The sequence below is a fragment of the Magnolia sinica genome, chromosome 11, assembly GCF_029962835.1.
Source record: "Magnolia sinica isolate HGM2019 chromosome 11, MsV1, whole genome shotgun sequence".
NCBI lineage: Eukaryota > Viridiplantae > Streptophyta > Magnoliopsida > Magnoliales > Magnoliaceae > Magnolia > Magnolia sinica.
Genome location: NC_080583.1, coordinates 76306593 through 76321316, shown reverse-complemented (window position 1 = coordinate 76321316; position 14724 = coordinate 76306593).

Sequence of the window (14724 nt, the reverse complement as noted above, 5' to 3'; positions counted from 1 at the left end):
CTCAGCAGCTGCCACCACAGGTTAGACCTCAGCAGTACCAGCAGTCGAGGCAGGGAGTTTAGGCACCATGACCACAAGCTCAAGCCCGAGTCTACTCCCTAGAACAGTAAGGAGACGACACAGTGCAACCGTACAAGAACTTGACGCCATAAGATGAGGGCTCAATTCAAAGTTATGATGTTCCAACACAGTCTGAGGATGGAGCGACCCAGACTTATGATAATGCCGTACCCTTATATGAGGATCCAACACCGCCAACAAATGACATTATTTGACCTGACATCAAGGCTAGCAGCGATGTTGTCGAAGGTACCATCGTCATTTATTCATCCTTAGCCAGAGCGTTATTTGACTTTGGAGCATCGCATTCATTTATTTTTTACTGCCTTTTATGCTCACTTGGGTTATCTCCTACTCCTTTAGATAAAAAGTTAACGGTAACAAACTCTCTTGGTAATTCAGTGGATCTAAGTCAGATTTGTAAATCCTGTCCGATCATGATCGAGAACGTAAATTTACCAGCTAATCTTATAGTTATGCCGATGCGAGAATACGATATTATATTAGGGATGGATTTTTTATCTTTATATCGGGCAAAAATTGATTGTTTTAGAAAGATGGTCATATTAAATATCGATGGGCGAGCACCGTTATAATTCTATGAGACTCGAAGGAAGGGAGCATCAGTTAATTTGTCAGCCATCTCGGAAGTTGAACCTCAAGGAGTAGAACAAATTTTGATTGTTAATGAATTTTCAGAAGTATTTCAAGATATTCCTGGATTACCGCCAAAGAGAGATGTTGATTTCACAATCGATCTAGTACCTGGGATTGCACCAATCTCCAGAGCATCATACCATATGATACCTGTTAAATTAAGAAAATTAAGGATGTAACTTCAGCAGCTCTAAGACCAAGGCTTCATTAGGGCTAGTACGTCGCCGTGGGGTGCACTAGTATTATTTGTAAGAAAGAAGGATGAGTCTTTGAGGCTATGCATCGATTACCGTCAACTTAATAAGGCGACTATCAAGAACAAGTACCTGCTGCCGAAGATAAATGATTTATTCGATCAGTTGAAGGGAGCTAAATATTTTTCAAAGATAGATATACGGTTTGGATATCATCAGTTGAGGATTAGAGATGAAGATGTACCCAAGACTGCCTTTATGACTCGGTACGGCCATTATGAATTTTTAGTGATGCCCTTCGGACTAACGAACTCTCTAGTAGTATTTATGGACCTCATGAACAGGGACTTCAAACCGTATTTGGACTAATTCGTGATAGTGTTCATAGATAATATTTTAATTTACTCCAAGACACAAGAGGATCATGCTGAACACCTTCGAATAGCTCTTCAAACTCTAAAGGACAAATATGCTAACGCTTTAAAATGTGACTTTTGGAAGAATGAAGTAAAGTTTTTGGAGCACGTGGTATCGGAAAAAGGAGTATCGGTAGATCCATCAAAAGTCGAAGAAATGTTAAATTGGAAGTAGCCCACCAATGTGACAGAAGTGCGCAGTGTTCTCGGATTAGCTGGTTATTATAGAAGGTTCATTGAGGGATTCTCTAAGATAGCAAGGTCATTGACTAATTTGACCAAGATGGGTACTTTTAAATTGAATGAAAATTGCGAGTAGACTTTCTCTGAATTGAAGAAGCGATTAACGGAAGCCCCAGTACTTTCTTTACCAGCAGAAGGGGAAAGATTTGTAATATATACTAATGCATCTTATCAAGTGTTGGGATGCGTACTGATGCAAAGTGGTAAAGCAATAGCATCCGCGTCAAGGCAGTTGAAACCTCATGAGCAGAATTATCCCACTCACTACTTAGAGCTTGCAGCTGTAGTGTTTGCCTTAAGAATTTGGAGGCATTATCTTTATGGTGAGTAATTTGAACTATACTCGGATCACAAGAGTTTAAAGTATCTTTTTGATCAAAAGGACCTAAATATGCGGCAGAGGAGATTAATGAAATTCTTAAAGAATTATCATTTCGACATCTGCTATCATCCAGGTAAGGCGAATGTCGTAGCTAACGCGTTAAGTAGGAAGACGCGCAAGCTGGTGGTGAGTTTAATGATTAAAGAATGAGAGTTGCTTGATATAGTTAAAGATTTTGAAGTCAGACTTCTTATCGATGAACTTCAGGCTTATATTGGTAATTTAGTGGTGCAACCCACTCTGGTTAGTAATTTCTTAATTATCCATTTAGATTAGCCCTTTAATTATTATATTAGGTTGTAGTTATTCATGATTTTTTATAGGTGCGACGAATAATAGAAGCACAGAAGAATGATGCATGGCTATAAGAGAAAATAATAGAATAAGCGGGAAAGGACAACTCGGAGTGACGAGTAGGCTCTGATGGTGGGGTCAGATTTCAAGGGAGGTTATGTGTCCCAGATATATTTGAATTGAAGCAAGATGTCCCAGATATATTTGAATTGAAGCAGGAAGTCTTAGATGAGGCGCACCGCACAAAATTTGCCATCCAGCCAGGAGGAACCAAGATGTATCGTGATATACGACGTCAATATTGGTGGAGGAATATGAAGAGGGAAATATCCAACTACATTGCAAGGTGTCTTAATTGTCAGCAGGTTAAAGCGGAGCATCAGAAGCCGTTGAGACTTTTACAACCGTTACAGGTCACAGAGTGGAAATGGGAGCACATATCGATGGATTTATTGTCGGACTACCGAAAATAAGCCATATCATGATGCGATATGGGTGGTCGTGGATAGGCTAACAAAGTTAGCACACTTCCTTCCTATACATATTTCTTCATCCCTAGACGAGTTAAGCAAATAGTATATCAAGAAGATCGTTAGGCTCCTTTGTCCATAGTATTCGATCAAGATCCCAGGTTTACATCACTGTCATGCCCCAAACTCGAAAATCGAGCTCATAAAATTTCCGATTACCGAATCTAGTGCCGAATCCTACGAGGAGGATTTTTCAACGTACATTTGTCTCGTAAGAAGCATAACTACAAGTATACCCAAATCATAAAGGCAACATCATCATCACATATCCACTAATATAATCATTTGAATACAATACTAAAAGGAAAATACATATATCGAAATCAAAGCTCCAGAAGTCCGATGTACGCTCCAAGTTTAACGTTGCTGCGACCTAACGCCACCTGTACGCATCTATCGTGCATAAGCTTATAGAAAGCTTAGAGGGTGGTGAAAGTGTGTGTGCAAGATAAGTGCCAAGCACACAAATACAATGCCGTAGTCATACAATATCAGAAATACTGGCAAGATCATGAATCATACGATATCAGAGTAAGCGGAAATATACTGGCAAGTCCATGAGTGCTATTAGCCGTACTAAGACTATGCGATGCAAGGCATGAATGTTAACGGCCATATTAAGGCTATGCAATGTAAAACATAATAGGACAATAACAAATGCCGAGGATGCGATGCAATATGCAAATCTTGACGAGCCACGAATACCATCAACTCATCTAGGCCATACATGAAGCCTGCGCGTATCGCGCGATCATGTGGGGATAACTCCATCTCACAAGGAGTCTCATAAACATCTCAGCCTAATGACATATGCTCTAATCAATCATCCATCACAACATGTATACAAATGATGGGGGTCCACAGAAGGACAGCGGATCTAGTCCAAATATCAAGATAAGCTCACTGTTTTAAAATGCGTCACGATAGTTAAGGAAAGAATCCAACCTATGGCCATCGCAACATCAGACGATGCTTTCGTTGTGGGACAAAGTTTTTCCTTCACTGTGTGCACAGTAGCCTGCCAATCACTGGTAGCTCGCCCAGGCTCTTCAGGCCCCGCCCACATCAGTGTCCGCCCACGTGCCCCCGCTCACATGTGATCACAGTGATGGAGCGTCACAATATCCCCCACCGAGGGCAGATCCGAGTCTAAGTGCAATAAGTGGGCTTCCTTACCCTCTCTATCGCACAATAAACTGGACTTTCATATGGGCCCAATATATACACAAGGTGGCTCTAAGGTGTAGGTATCATGATGCTATGCTGTCACATACTCATAATCAGTATTAATAATCGGCATTGATAATCGGCCTCGACAATCGAAATCGGCTGAACAAGGCCTAAGGGAAGGTCACAATGTGGACATTAAACCATCATTACCCAACAATGTGGCCATTTAACCAACATTTCTCCCAAGGAGTGGCCCATACAAGGAATTCATACGTAACTTAATGGGCCATACATACATTGCACTGGGCCTCAACCATGGGCCTTGAATACATCACAATGGGCCTCAACTCACGGGCCCTAATACATCACAATGAGCCTCAACCCATGGGCCCTAAATACATCACAATGGGCCTCAACCCATGGGCCTTAATACATCACAATGGGCCGAAAATATATTACAATGGTCTCGCCCACAGGCCTTGAATACATCAAATTGGGCCTCGCACACGGGCCTCGAATACATCACAATGGGCCTCGCCCACGGGCCTTGAATACATCACAATGGGCCTCGAATACATCATAATGAGCCACAACTCATGGGCTTCAAATACACAATAGGTGGGCCTTATAGATGGTCCTAATATACATCACAGGTGGGCCCTACACATGGGCCTCATACATATCAAGTGGGTTGCATCAATGGGCCGCACTAATGAGCCTCATACCCATCAAGTGAGTTGCATCAATGGGCGACATAGATGAAACACATACAACATGGTGGGCCCTGTGTTCACATAGCAGGTGGGCCCTGCATCCATGACTAAACGGTGTGGATTTACAGCGCATACATCATGGAGTCCCTAGACGGTGAGGATATATAACACGTGCATCATGGCTGGCCTCACGTCATAGAAATGGACAGACGGCCAGGATATAAATCACATACATCACGTGGGTTCAATCCTACGGATGGTGCGGATAAGACCAATACATCATAGAGTCCCACATGCAGAAAAACAGACGGATGGCGGGATTATACAATACATACACTCAAGGTAGGCCCCACTGTCCAACAAAGGGACGGACAGTCTGGGTATAACATATACCTCACGATTAGACCCATATACTTGCTGGCATCTTTACAGCAACTAAGTAGCTGCTATAAAGTACACCAGCCAATCTGTTAACAGAGGTGGGTCCCACGTGGGGCCCACCATAACGTTTATTTTCCATTCAATCTATTCATAGGGTCATAGAGACCTAAACAAAGAAGAAAAACAAATTTCATAATTATCCAAAACTTCTATGAATCCAAAAGGATTTCAATGGCAGACATTTCAATCCCACTATTTCCAGTGATGTGGGTCACATGAGTTACAGGTATGATTGATTTTGGGAGGGGGGCCCACTGCTTAGAAGGGGCATTAAATGTACGGTGTGTATATTCAACACACATCACGGTGGGGCCCACGTATGGGACCCATGTCCCTGCCCACCGTGCTGCTGTAGTGTCCTCTGAACGAGCAGCAGCGCCTGCTGCTGTTTGTTTATTTTTTTATTTTTTATTTTTAAATGAGTTTTTCTGCGGTTTTTCACAGGTGGGGCCCGCATCCGGAGAATCCGACCCAGTCATTGGTTTTTATGGCCCAAGACAAACCCATCAAGCCCAATATTCGAGATATTTTGGGGTACAGAAACATTAGGATGGATTTCAATGGTAAGAATACTGTTCTCTATGCTATGGCCCACCAGAAAGTCGGATTAGCTTCATTTTTCAGCTCAATGCCTAAAATGAGCTGTGGAACGGGATAGACGGCGTGGATTGGACCCATACATCAAGGTGGGGCCTACATGAACAGCCTACCCCTAAGCTTTGAACCAAGCTAATATTTTTGGTTTTCAGTTCACGTCCAACATCCTTGGACGCTGGACGGTCTGGGCACAATGCATATTTGAGGTGGGCCCTGCTCAGGTGGGCCGTTAAATGGCTTGATGGTGTGGATAAGACATACATTAAGGTAGGGTACATCCGGGTGGGCCACACGGCTACATCATCACACAAAATGAAAAAGAGAGAGAGAGAAAGAGGCACGTGTGTGATGGAGGGACCCCGACATTATGGGCCATCCCTTCCATACATCACAACATAAATCAAGTGGGTCCCATTACATATGGGCCCACCGATCAAAATCAACGGTGGAGATCTTTTCTCCACCGAAATGAAAGGTCTAGATGACCCTATCCATGCAAGGAAAATAAACATCATGATGGGGTCCATGGAGAATGGCCCCATCATGAGATGATCATGAGAATCATAGTGGGCCATCGGTCACATCTAGGGTCCAAAATGAGATCCATACCATCGATCGGTAGGCCTCACTTGACCCATCATCAAAATAAGAAATCTAGGCCTATAGAAACACCCACCATTAGATCTTCTTAGTTCGATGGAAGATGATGAGAAATGAAGGGCTAGGATGATGGATTTTGGGATGGGAAGTGGGCCACACACAACACTCACTTTTCTTTCCTTTGGAAGTGCTTGGACGTCCACACTTCTTTGTTGCCTGGAAAGTGCGAAGAGAGAGAGGGAGAGAGGGTGGTTGTAAGAGAGATGATGCGTGATGGAGTGATGGGAAGTGAGTGATGGGGTGATGGGCATGTACTTGACATGTATGAGTGTGTGTGTGTGTGAGAGAGAGAGAGAGGGAGAGAGAGAGTTGACTTTGGGGATGGGACATATACTTGACATGTGAGGTGATTGATTGAATTGATTTGACATGTTGTAGAAATTCTCCTTGGATTGCAAATGCACGACATTTTCCTCAAACTGAATGCGGGCCCACATCTTCTGACCTGGGTATCGGATCGGTGCGCGAGTCACAACATTGGAACCGCGGTGATGGTGCGGTCGCTAGGGTATAAGTCTCGTATTAAGCCGACTTAGATCTACGAGATATGACTTAAGGTCATGTGCAATCATTGATTATAAGTCGCAGGTTACCGGAATTCGACTGGAAGGACAGCGGAAGCCTACGGAACAGTACAAGCTAGGATACGGGCCTTACAATCACGCTTTTAGAAGAGTCTTTAGAAGGCATTGGGAACGACACTAAACTACAGCAAGACTTTTCATCCGCAGACTGACAAACAAACGGATCAGGTAAATTAAATTCTCGAAGACATGCTTCGCAGCTGCATTCTTGACTTCAAGAAAAATTGGGACGACCACCTTTATTTAGTAGAATTCACCTACAATAATAGTTTTCAGTCCAGTATTGGCATGACGCCATTCGAAACTTTATATGGAAGAACCTGCAGATCACCAAGTTGTTGGACCGAAGTGGGTGAAAGAACATTGTTGGGACCGGAACTAGTGCAAAAGACATCTGAGAAGATTGCCGTCATCAAAGAATGTATATGTACCGCTCAGAGTCACCAGAAGAGCTATGCTGACAATCGTAGAAAGAACTTGGAGTTCGCCATTGGAGACCATGTGTTCCTGAAGATATCCTCGATGAAAGGAGTTATGCGATTTGGGAAGAGAGGAAAATTGGCACCACGCTACATAGGACCATTCGAGATCTTGCAGAGAATAGGCCTCGTAGCCTACAGACTAGCCTTACCTCCTCAACTTTTTGACGTCCACGACGTATTTCATGTATCTATGCTTCGGAAGTACGAGAGAGGTGCATCGCATATCATTAACTGCTGGAAATTCGGGAGGACGTTTCATACATAGAGCAACCGATTCGCATCCTCGACAGGAAGGAGCAAGTACTTCAAACAAGATCTATACCACTTGTGAAGGTTCAGTGGGGCCATTATGGCGAGGACGAAGCTTCGTGGGAGCGAGAGGATGAAATCCGAGAGAAGTACCAGCATCTCTTCATATAATAGGTATGTTAAATTTCGGGGACAAAATTTTTGTTAAGGGGGGTAGAATGTAACAACTCATTTTTTTTTGTGGGAACTAACCCCATTGTCCGCTTATATGTGGCCCACCTGAGTTTTGGATCAGCATCATTTTTGGCCTTACATCTTCTCTTGGCCAGGTTGAGATGATGGACGGAGTAGATTTATATTGTTGTTAGTGGGACCCACCATATCTTAAAATAATAATAATAAAATAAAAACAAAAATTATATCTTCCGCACGCCGACTAAACGACTTTCTCCATTCTTCCTTCCTTTTCGTACGGTAATGGGCGCCGAACCCTCCCACTAAATGAAACCGTCCCATAATCCCATCTCTTCCATTCCATTACGCACCCCTTTATAAAAAAAAAAAAAGAAGAGAAAGAAACGAAGGAAATAATGAAATCAAAAATAAAGAGGGGGAGAGAGCTCTGTAGATCAAGAGCGAGAGATTAAAGTGGGACCGGATCATCAGACTTTTAAGGTAGGTGATCTTATCTTGAGGTTTACCATTTTCAGTTAATTATTATATTTATTTATTCCAAAATTTTGATAGGAATATTATTGTCAGTTGATTATTATGTAGGAAATCTTATTCATTTCTGAATATCTATTTTATATATTTCTGATATTTAATGTTGAAATAAATTATATATATATATATGTAAATAAATAAAATAAATTTACAGAATAAAATAACAATTTATCTAAGTTTATATTTTAATTTAGAAATTCTATATATAAAAAATATTTATTAATATTAAAATTAAAATGAGTTATTCTTAAATTTTAAAATTCATTTATATAAAGGTAAATTATTAAAAATAGAATATGTTCAAATTAAGTTTGAATTTTTAAGTCAGATGTAATATAGTATATGCAGATAGATTTTGTTATTTTATATTAGAATTGTTGAATTTTACTCAGAATTATTTTTAGTAAAAAAAATAGAATTAATAACTTAAATTAATTTATAAATTTTAAGCCTTGTTTAATATATGTATTTAATTTCATAAGTAATAATTAATTAAATTAAATTAATCTAGATCGAGTGAAATTTTAAATATTAAAATGATTTATTAATTTAATTTAAAGTAAAGCGGTTACAATTAAATTGTTAACAAGCAGTTAAATTAAAATTTTAATTTTTAGAGTTTGAGAATTAATATTAATTATACTAATTGAAAATTAAAAATTATTATTATTATTATTTTTTTTATTGTAAGAATTAAATTAATGTAAATCTAAATTTAAGGTGACTTTGAAGGCTTTAAAAATAATTAATTATAATTCAAAATTTTAATTATTTGGTGAGTATTATGAACTCTGACTTGTATGATTTCTTAAATTAATTAAGTCAAACTTTAATATGATATTAATTCAAACTTCTAACTATTATTTTAATTTAAACTCTAGTTTAAGTTATAAAAATAAAATAATAATAGTAATAATAATAATTTAAACATAAGGAACAACTAAACTTTTATAAATTAATAAATAAGAATTTAAATTTTGAATAAAATAAATTATTTACATTGCAAATAAGTCTCTAAATTCAAAATTCAAATTTTGAGACAAAAATTGGTATTTTAGCATTTTTAGGAGTTCTTGTAAAATTTTCAGCATTATTAAAGAAATCAACAATTTCAGAAACTAAATTTTAATAACATCAAATTTATGGACCTCGTATAGAACCTGCATTATAGTGTAGAAATTTGATTTATTGAACTATTATCTATTTATTTTTGTTGATTTTAGAATTGTTCATGTTATTCATGCTTCTCTATTGATTATTTAATTATGAGAAAAATATATAGTTGTGTCAGCAAGTAGGGCGATCGTGTCCCTTGGGTGAAAGACTCTAAAGCTAGCAAGTAGGGCAATCATATCCCTCAGGTGAGAGACGCTAAAGCCAGCAAGTAGGGCAATCGTGTCCCTTGGGTAAAAGACCTTGGAACCCACTAAACCTTTGTAGTCTCTTTTGTGTACGGCGTATGAGTACAATTGTGTGTGCGGACATATGTCAAAGGTATAACTGGAGTAGTAGTCTGACCAGCTAACGTATAAATGAGTCCATCACCATGAGGTACCAGTGCGTGGTCGTTAATGTAACGTGACCATCCACTTGGGTACGGTGTTGTAAGAAATGATATAAATGTTAAGAGTATTCATGGAAATATCACATGCATCACATTTTCACAATTCTGTTGTTAAATTTCATTATCTGTATTCTATTTTCCTTCATTGTTATAAAATTGATATTATCTGAACATGTTAATTTTTGGGTAAGAAATGACCCTGCTAGGTTGTTATGTTCATCCTACTAAAAAAATATACAGGTGCAGATCTGGAATACTATGAGCAGGCGGGCCTCTACTATTAGCTTTATTTTCTAGAAAATTAGCTTTAATTTTAATTCAATTCAGTTTTTTTTTTGTTATTTAGGTTTAGTCTATGTTCAAATTTCGATGTACAAAGGGAAAACTATCAAAAGAGTTGAATTTAATAAACATTTCAGCCGTATTTTCTTTTAGATGACGGTGAATATTTATTAAATTTTGATTGAATCAATTGGATTGTAATAAATGTCATTATATGATAACTCATGAACCTTGGGATTCGGGTCCCGAAGACCTTATTCGAGTACTCGAATTTCGAGACGTGACAAGAACCAGTTCAGAATGGTCTCGGTCTATTGAGCCATTGGGTCAACTTGATGAATCTCTCTAAGTCCGGGCTGAGGTAGGACCAGCTTGGACTTCTCATAAACTCAGCTTTAAATTTCACTGAGCCAGATCAGTTGACTCATCTAAGTTTCAACTTAAGTCAGTAAGTCTTTAGAACTGTCCCCTCAATGTATGCAATGCAATGCTCCCTTTCCATCTTTACCCTTTTTCTTCCAAATTCAAAGTGGATTGCCTAGTAATCTCATGTGGTGTGATTTGATCGAGTCACATGCTGCTATGAGAGATGGACCCACACAAAGCATGTTCAAAAGTTGTTCATCTAAGTACCCATTTAAACAGGTCCATCTTTGATGGTGGCATATTTCCCAATCAAATTCCGTCATGGTGGGTCACTTGAATAGTCCCGGTGATCTGGTCACTAAATGCAAAAATGATAAAATGCAATGGCTTTATATCATAAGTAATACTGTCCATCCCTATTATCGTCATTCATCGTGAGAATCAATTAAAGTAAGTTACGTGTGATCTAGATGGATACTCGTGGTATGTTTGAAGATATGCACAGATGTATGAAGAGATTTTTTTAGCAACATAACTAGAGCAAATTAAATAATGCCATGTTGTTGTTTAAATGGTGGATGAAAGAGCGATCGTGAAGAAGCGGTTACAGAATAGATGACAAAAAAAGAAACAGAGAAAGCTAAGTAGTGTCCAGTGGTTATAGTAACCGTTAGAACGTGGGAATGATCTAGATGGCCTGATTTAGGTTATAAATAACAAATGGGTTCAATAGGAAGATTTCGTCTCATACCAACCCAATCAAAATCAAATATTATCTTTCAATTATCCTTCGATTATCAGTCAATTGCACTCCTTAGTGCAATCGTTCTACTTTTTTACCAAGTACATTACATTCATTAGTGTAATTTGTAGCATTAATCAAGTAGCTAATAATCTTAACTTTATTTTGAATTTACGCTCGCACTCTTGATTCAGTTCTGCATAAGGAAAGAGGTGTTTTACAGCTTTTATTCATGACCGACCATAAGAATCCCTATCTCATTTCTCTTTATATGTATTGAAAAATCATTTCATATGAAACGCAATGGTGTAACTCGTCGTTAGAGGACAAACCCTATCTTCTGAATATTGCTTGATCATATTTACAAATTGAGTGAGTGGTTGAATAAGCGACCGATCTAATCAGATCTCGGTCATACACTACGTGTCTGATTATCTCGGCTACAAATTCAATCATGATACGCTCACATTCCAACCACCAAAAATCAAGTACCAACAGATACAACCATGTTTTCCTATCCACATATCAGATTTGTAGAATATACTATCCATACAAAAAGTGGGCCACACCATAATGATCACTTGAAGTGAACATATGGCCGGTCCTCATAGTGGGACGACAACAACATCAATGGACATCCAGATTTTATCAAGTAGTGTATTGTCGCTGACTATCCAATGAGTGAATGGCCTTGATTTTTCTACCAGGTGTGGCTCTCCGTTTGCACTGATCGGATATTCCGTATGTGACACATACATAGAAAAAGTATAACTAGTTCATAACTCATGAAACAAAACACTCCAAATTAATACAAGAAATTCCAAACATTAGATTAAGCACATGTCCAAATCTAAAAATACATAGATTTTGGAGACAATTTCAAGAACTACACTTGAGAAATGAAACTTGTGAGCACGATTTGGCCATTAGTCAAGAGGGGCTCCTGTTGAATGTACCCAGTCACAAAAATCAAGCCTGCCCTGCATGTGTGGTCCACTTGGTGAGATACAAGCAGATTATTTAGTCAACCCATATTCACAATAGACCCACCTCGCAATTGAGCAGACTCACCTCACGATTGGCTCGAATCTCACACATGCTTGGTTGAACTGACGATCTATCATAGAGAGAGAGAGAGAGAGAGAGAGAGAGAGAGAGAGAGAGAGAGAGAGAGAGAGAGAGAGAGAGAGAGAACCCCTGCATTGATACTACTTCTTGCATCCTCGACCAGTATTACCTCTTCCCCGAGCTATGCTTGCTGCAGCTCTGTTTTTGTCTAATGCACGATTCGTGATCTTCCCCCCTTCAGCAAGAAACCTTGCACTGAATGTAGAGTCCATGTATATTTCCACTTTCTCTTTGGAGCATTGTACAATGGTGTTTGTTGGGAGAAAAAATAAATGAGACGATAGGTCGACTTATGGTATGGACCAACTCTACAAACCCGCGCATACCTAATGTGATTTGAGCCTTAAGGGGCATCTACATCCGAAGACAGGTTGACCTTCAAGGAGGTTGATGCGGCTATAAGGACACTCAAAGAGGATACAACTGTAAGTTCACTCAAATGGCCAATTGCCAACCTAACCTATAGGTCAACCATAGCTTAGCTATAGGTTGGCCATAGCTCGACCATAGCTCGATCATAGCTCGGTTGTAGCTTGGCAATAGCTCAGTATAACCTCTAACACAAGATAAATGATGATCCAATAGAAAACTGAATATTGCTTGCGTCTACTATATCTGACACAACCTTCTCTCGAACCAACAGTCCGGGAATCTCTCCAAAGGGCTGAAGATCTCTCATAAGATCTTCGGGGGATCAAATCAGATCCCGATAACCTAGGATGACGATAATCTCGAGAGGATCCTAGGCCTATCCGGATACTCGTGTAGAATGATCTTCAGCATATCAGGAGAGACTCCTTACGACATTGTCTCCCTTCTCCTATAAATAGAGGTACCCCCAGCCAATGTAAGGTACACATACATACCCTAGTACTAGATTGGTGAATCTTCCCTTAAGATTCTAACCTACAAAAGACCCAATAGCCTGACTTAGGCATCAAAGGGTCCCATGTACAAGCCCAAGCCAGGGTCTCATTTGTCTGTTTCTTTCATCCTTGTAGGTCCTGAAAGGTTAACCAAGGAGGGTCTACCAGGAAATTGCATCAACACTGTTATTGTATGAGTGCAATTGTATCATTCCTTTCACAACTCCCACCATAAATAAAACTCCCAAAAAGCATTACAAAGATTCCTACAAACAAACAAACACGTCTCTTCAATGCAATTTCCATTGCTACTTCCTTTTGCTCCCTCTCTGATTACACTTCTTGAATGATGATACCATGACTATATATATATAAGAGCCCTATAAGGTGGGCCTTATTGGTCAACGGTCTGAATTGTTCTAAGGGTTGGATAATATGATTAGGTGCACCAGTGGGCCTTACTAAGTTGTGATACATCTAAAATTCGTGTAAGAGGTGGTGTGCTAGTATTGTGATACTCACATAATGTTTTGATAGAATTGAGATTACCAATTCGTGTGGAGCCTTTTAAGGAGAGGAAGATCTGGCCAATCCAATTTCACAACAATGGCGGCACAACAAGGTAAGCCAGCTTTTCATCTATCCTTCATATCCAATGCACAACAGATTCTACTGCTATTCGTCATCCCAATCTTACAATAATAACAAAAAATAAAAAAGAATCCAAGGGTTGAAGAAGTGAACAAACAAGCCTGTGTCACGGGACTTGGTCAAATTACGAACATGTACCAACCTGTAAATTTGGATGGTTCGTTGATCAGGTGAATGAATGCTCAGATAATCACTATCTGCATGCTGGGCATGGGCTCCGAGTATCGACTGCAATGTATGGGTTTTATCCACACTGGCCATCTACGTTGTCCGTATCATTTTAGGATATAAGTCCAAAAATTAGGAAGACCAAAGGCTCAAGCAGACCACACCACAGGAAGCAGCCGGTGATAATAATTCTCACCGTTGTAAATTTTCTAGGGCCCACCATGATGTTTATTTTCCATCCAACCTATTCATAAAGTTACATACACAAGATGAAGAGAAAATACAAATATCAGCTCCATCCAAAACTTATGTGGCCCTCGAGAAATTTTCAACGGTAAGAGTTTAATCCCCATTGTGGATTCTACATCTGTTTTGGATCTGCCTCAGTTTTAGTCTTATTTACTAAAATGATAGGAAAAAAAATGGATGGACGGTGTGGATAAGACCCATACATAACGGTGACCACTCAAAGCTCTTGCCTGTTACCAACTAAAGACAGGCACGCAATGCACAAGCAATCCACGTCCGTGAACCATGGACGTGGATTGCGTGGTCAATC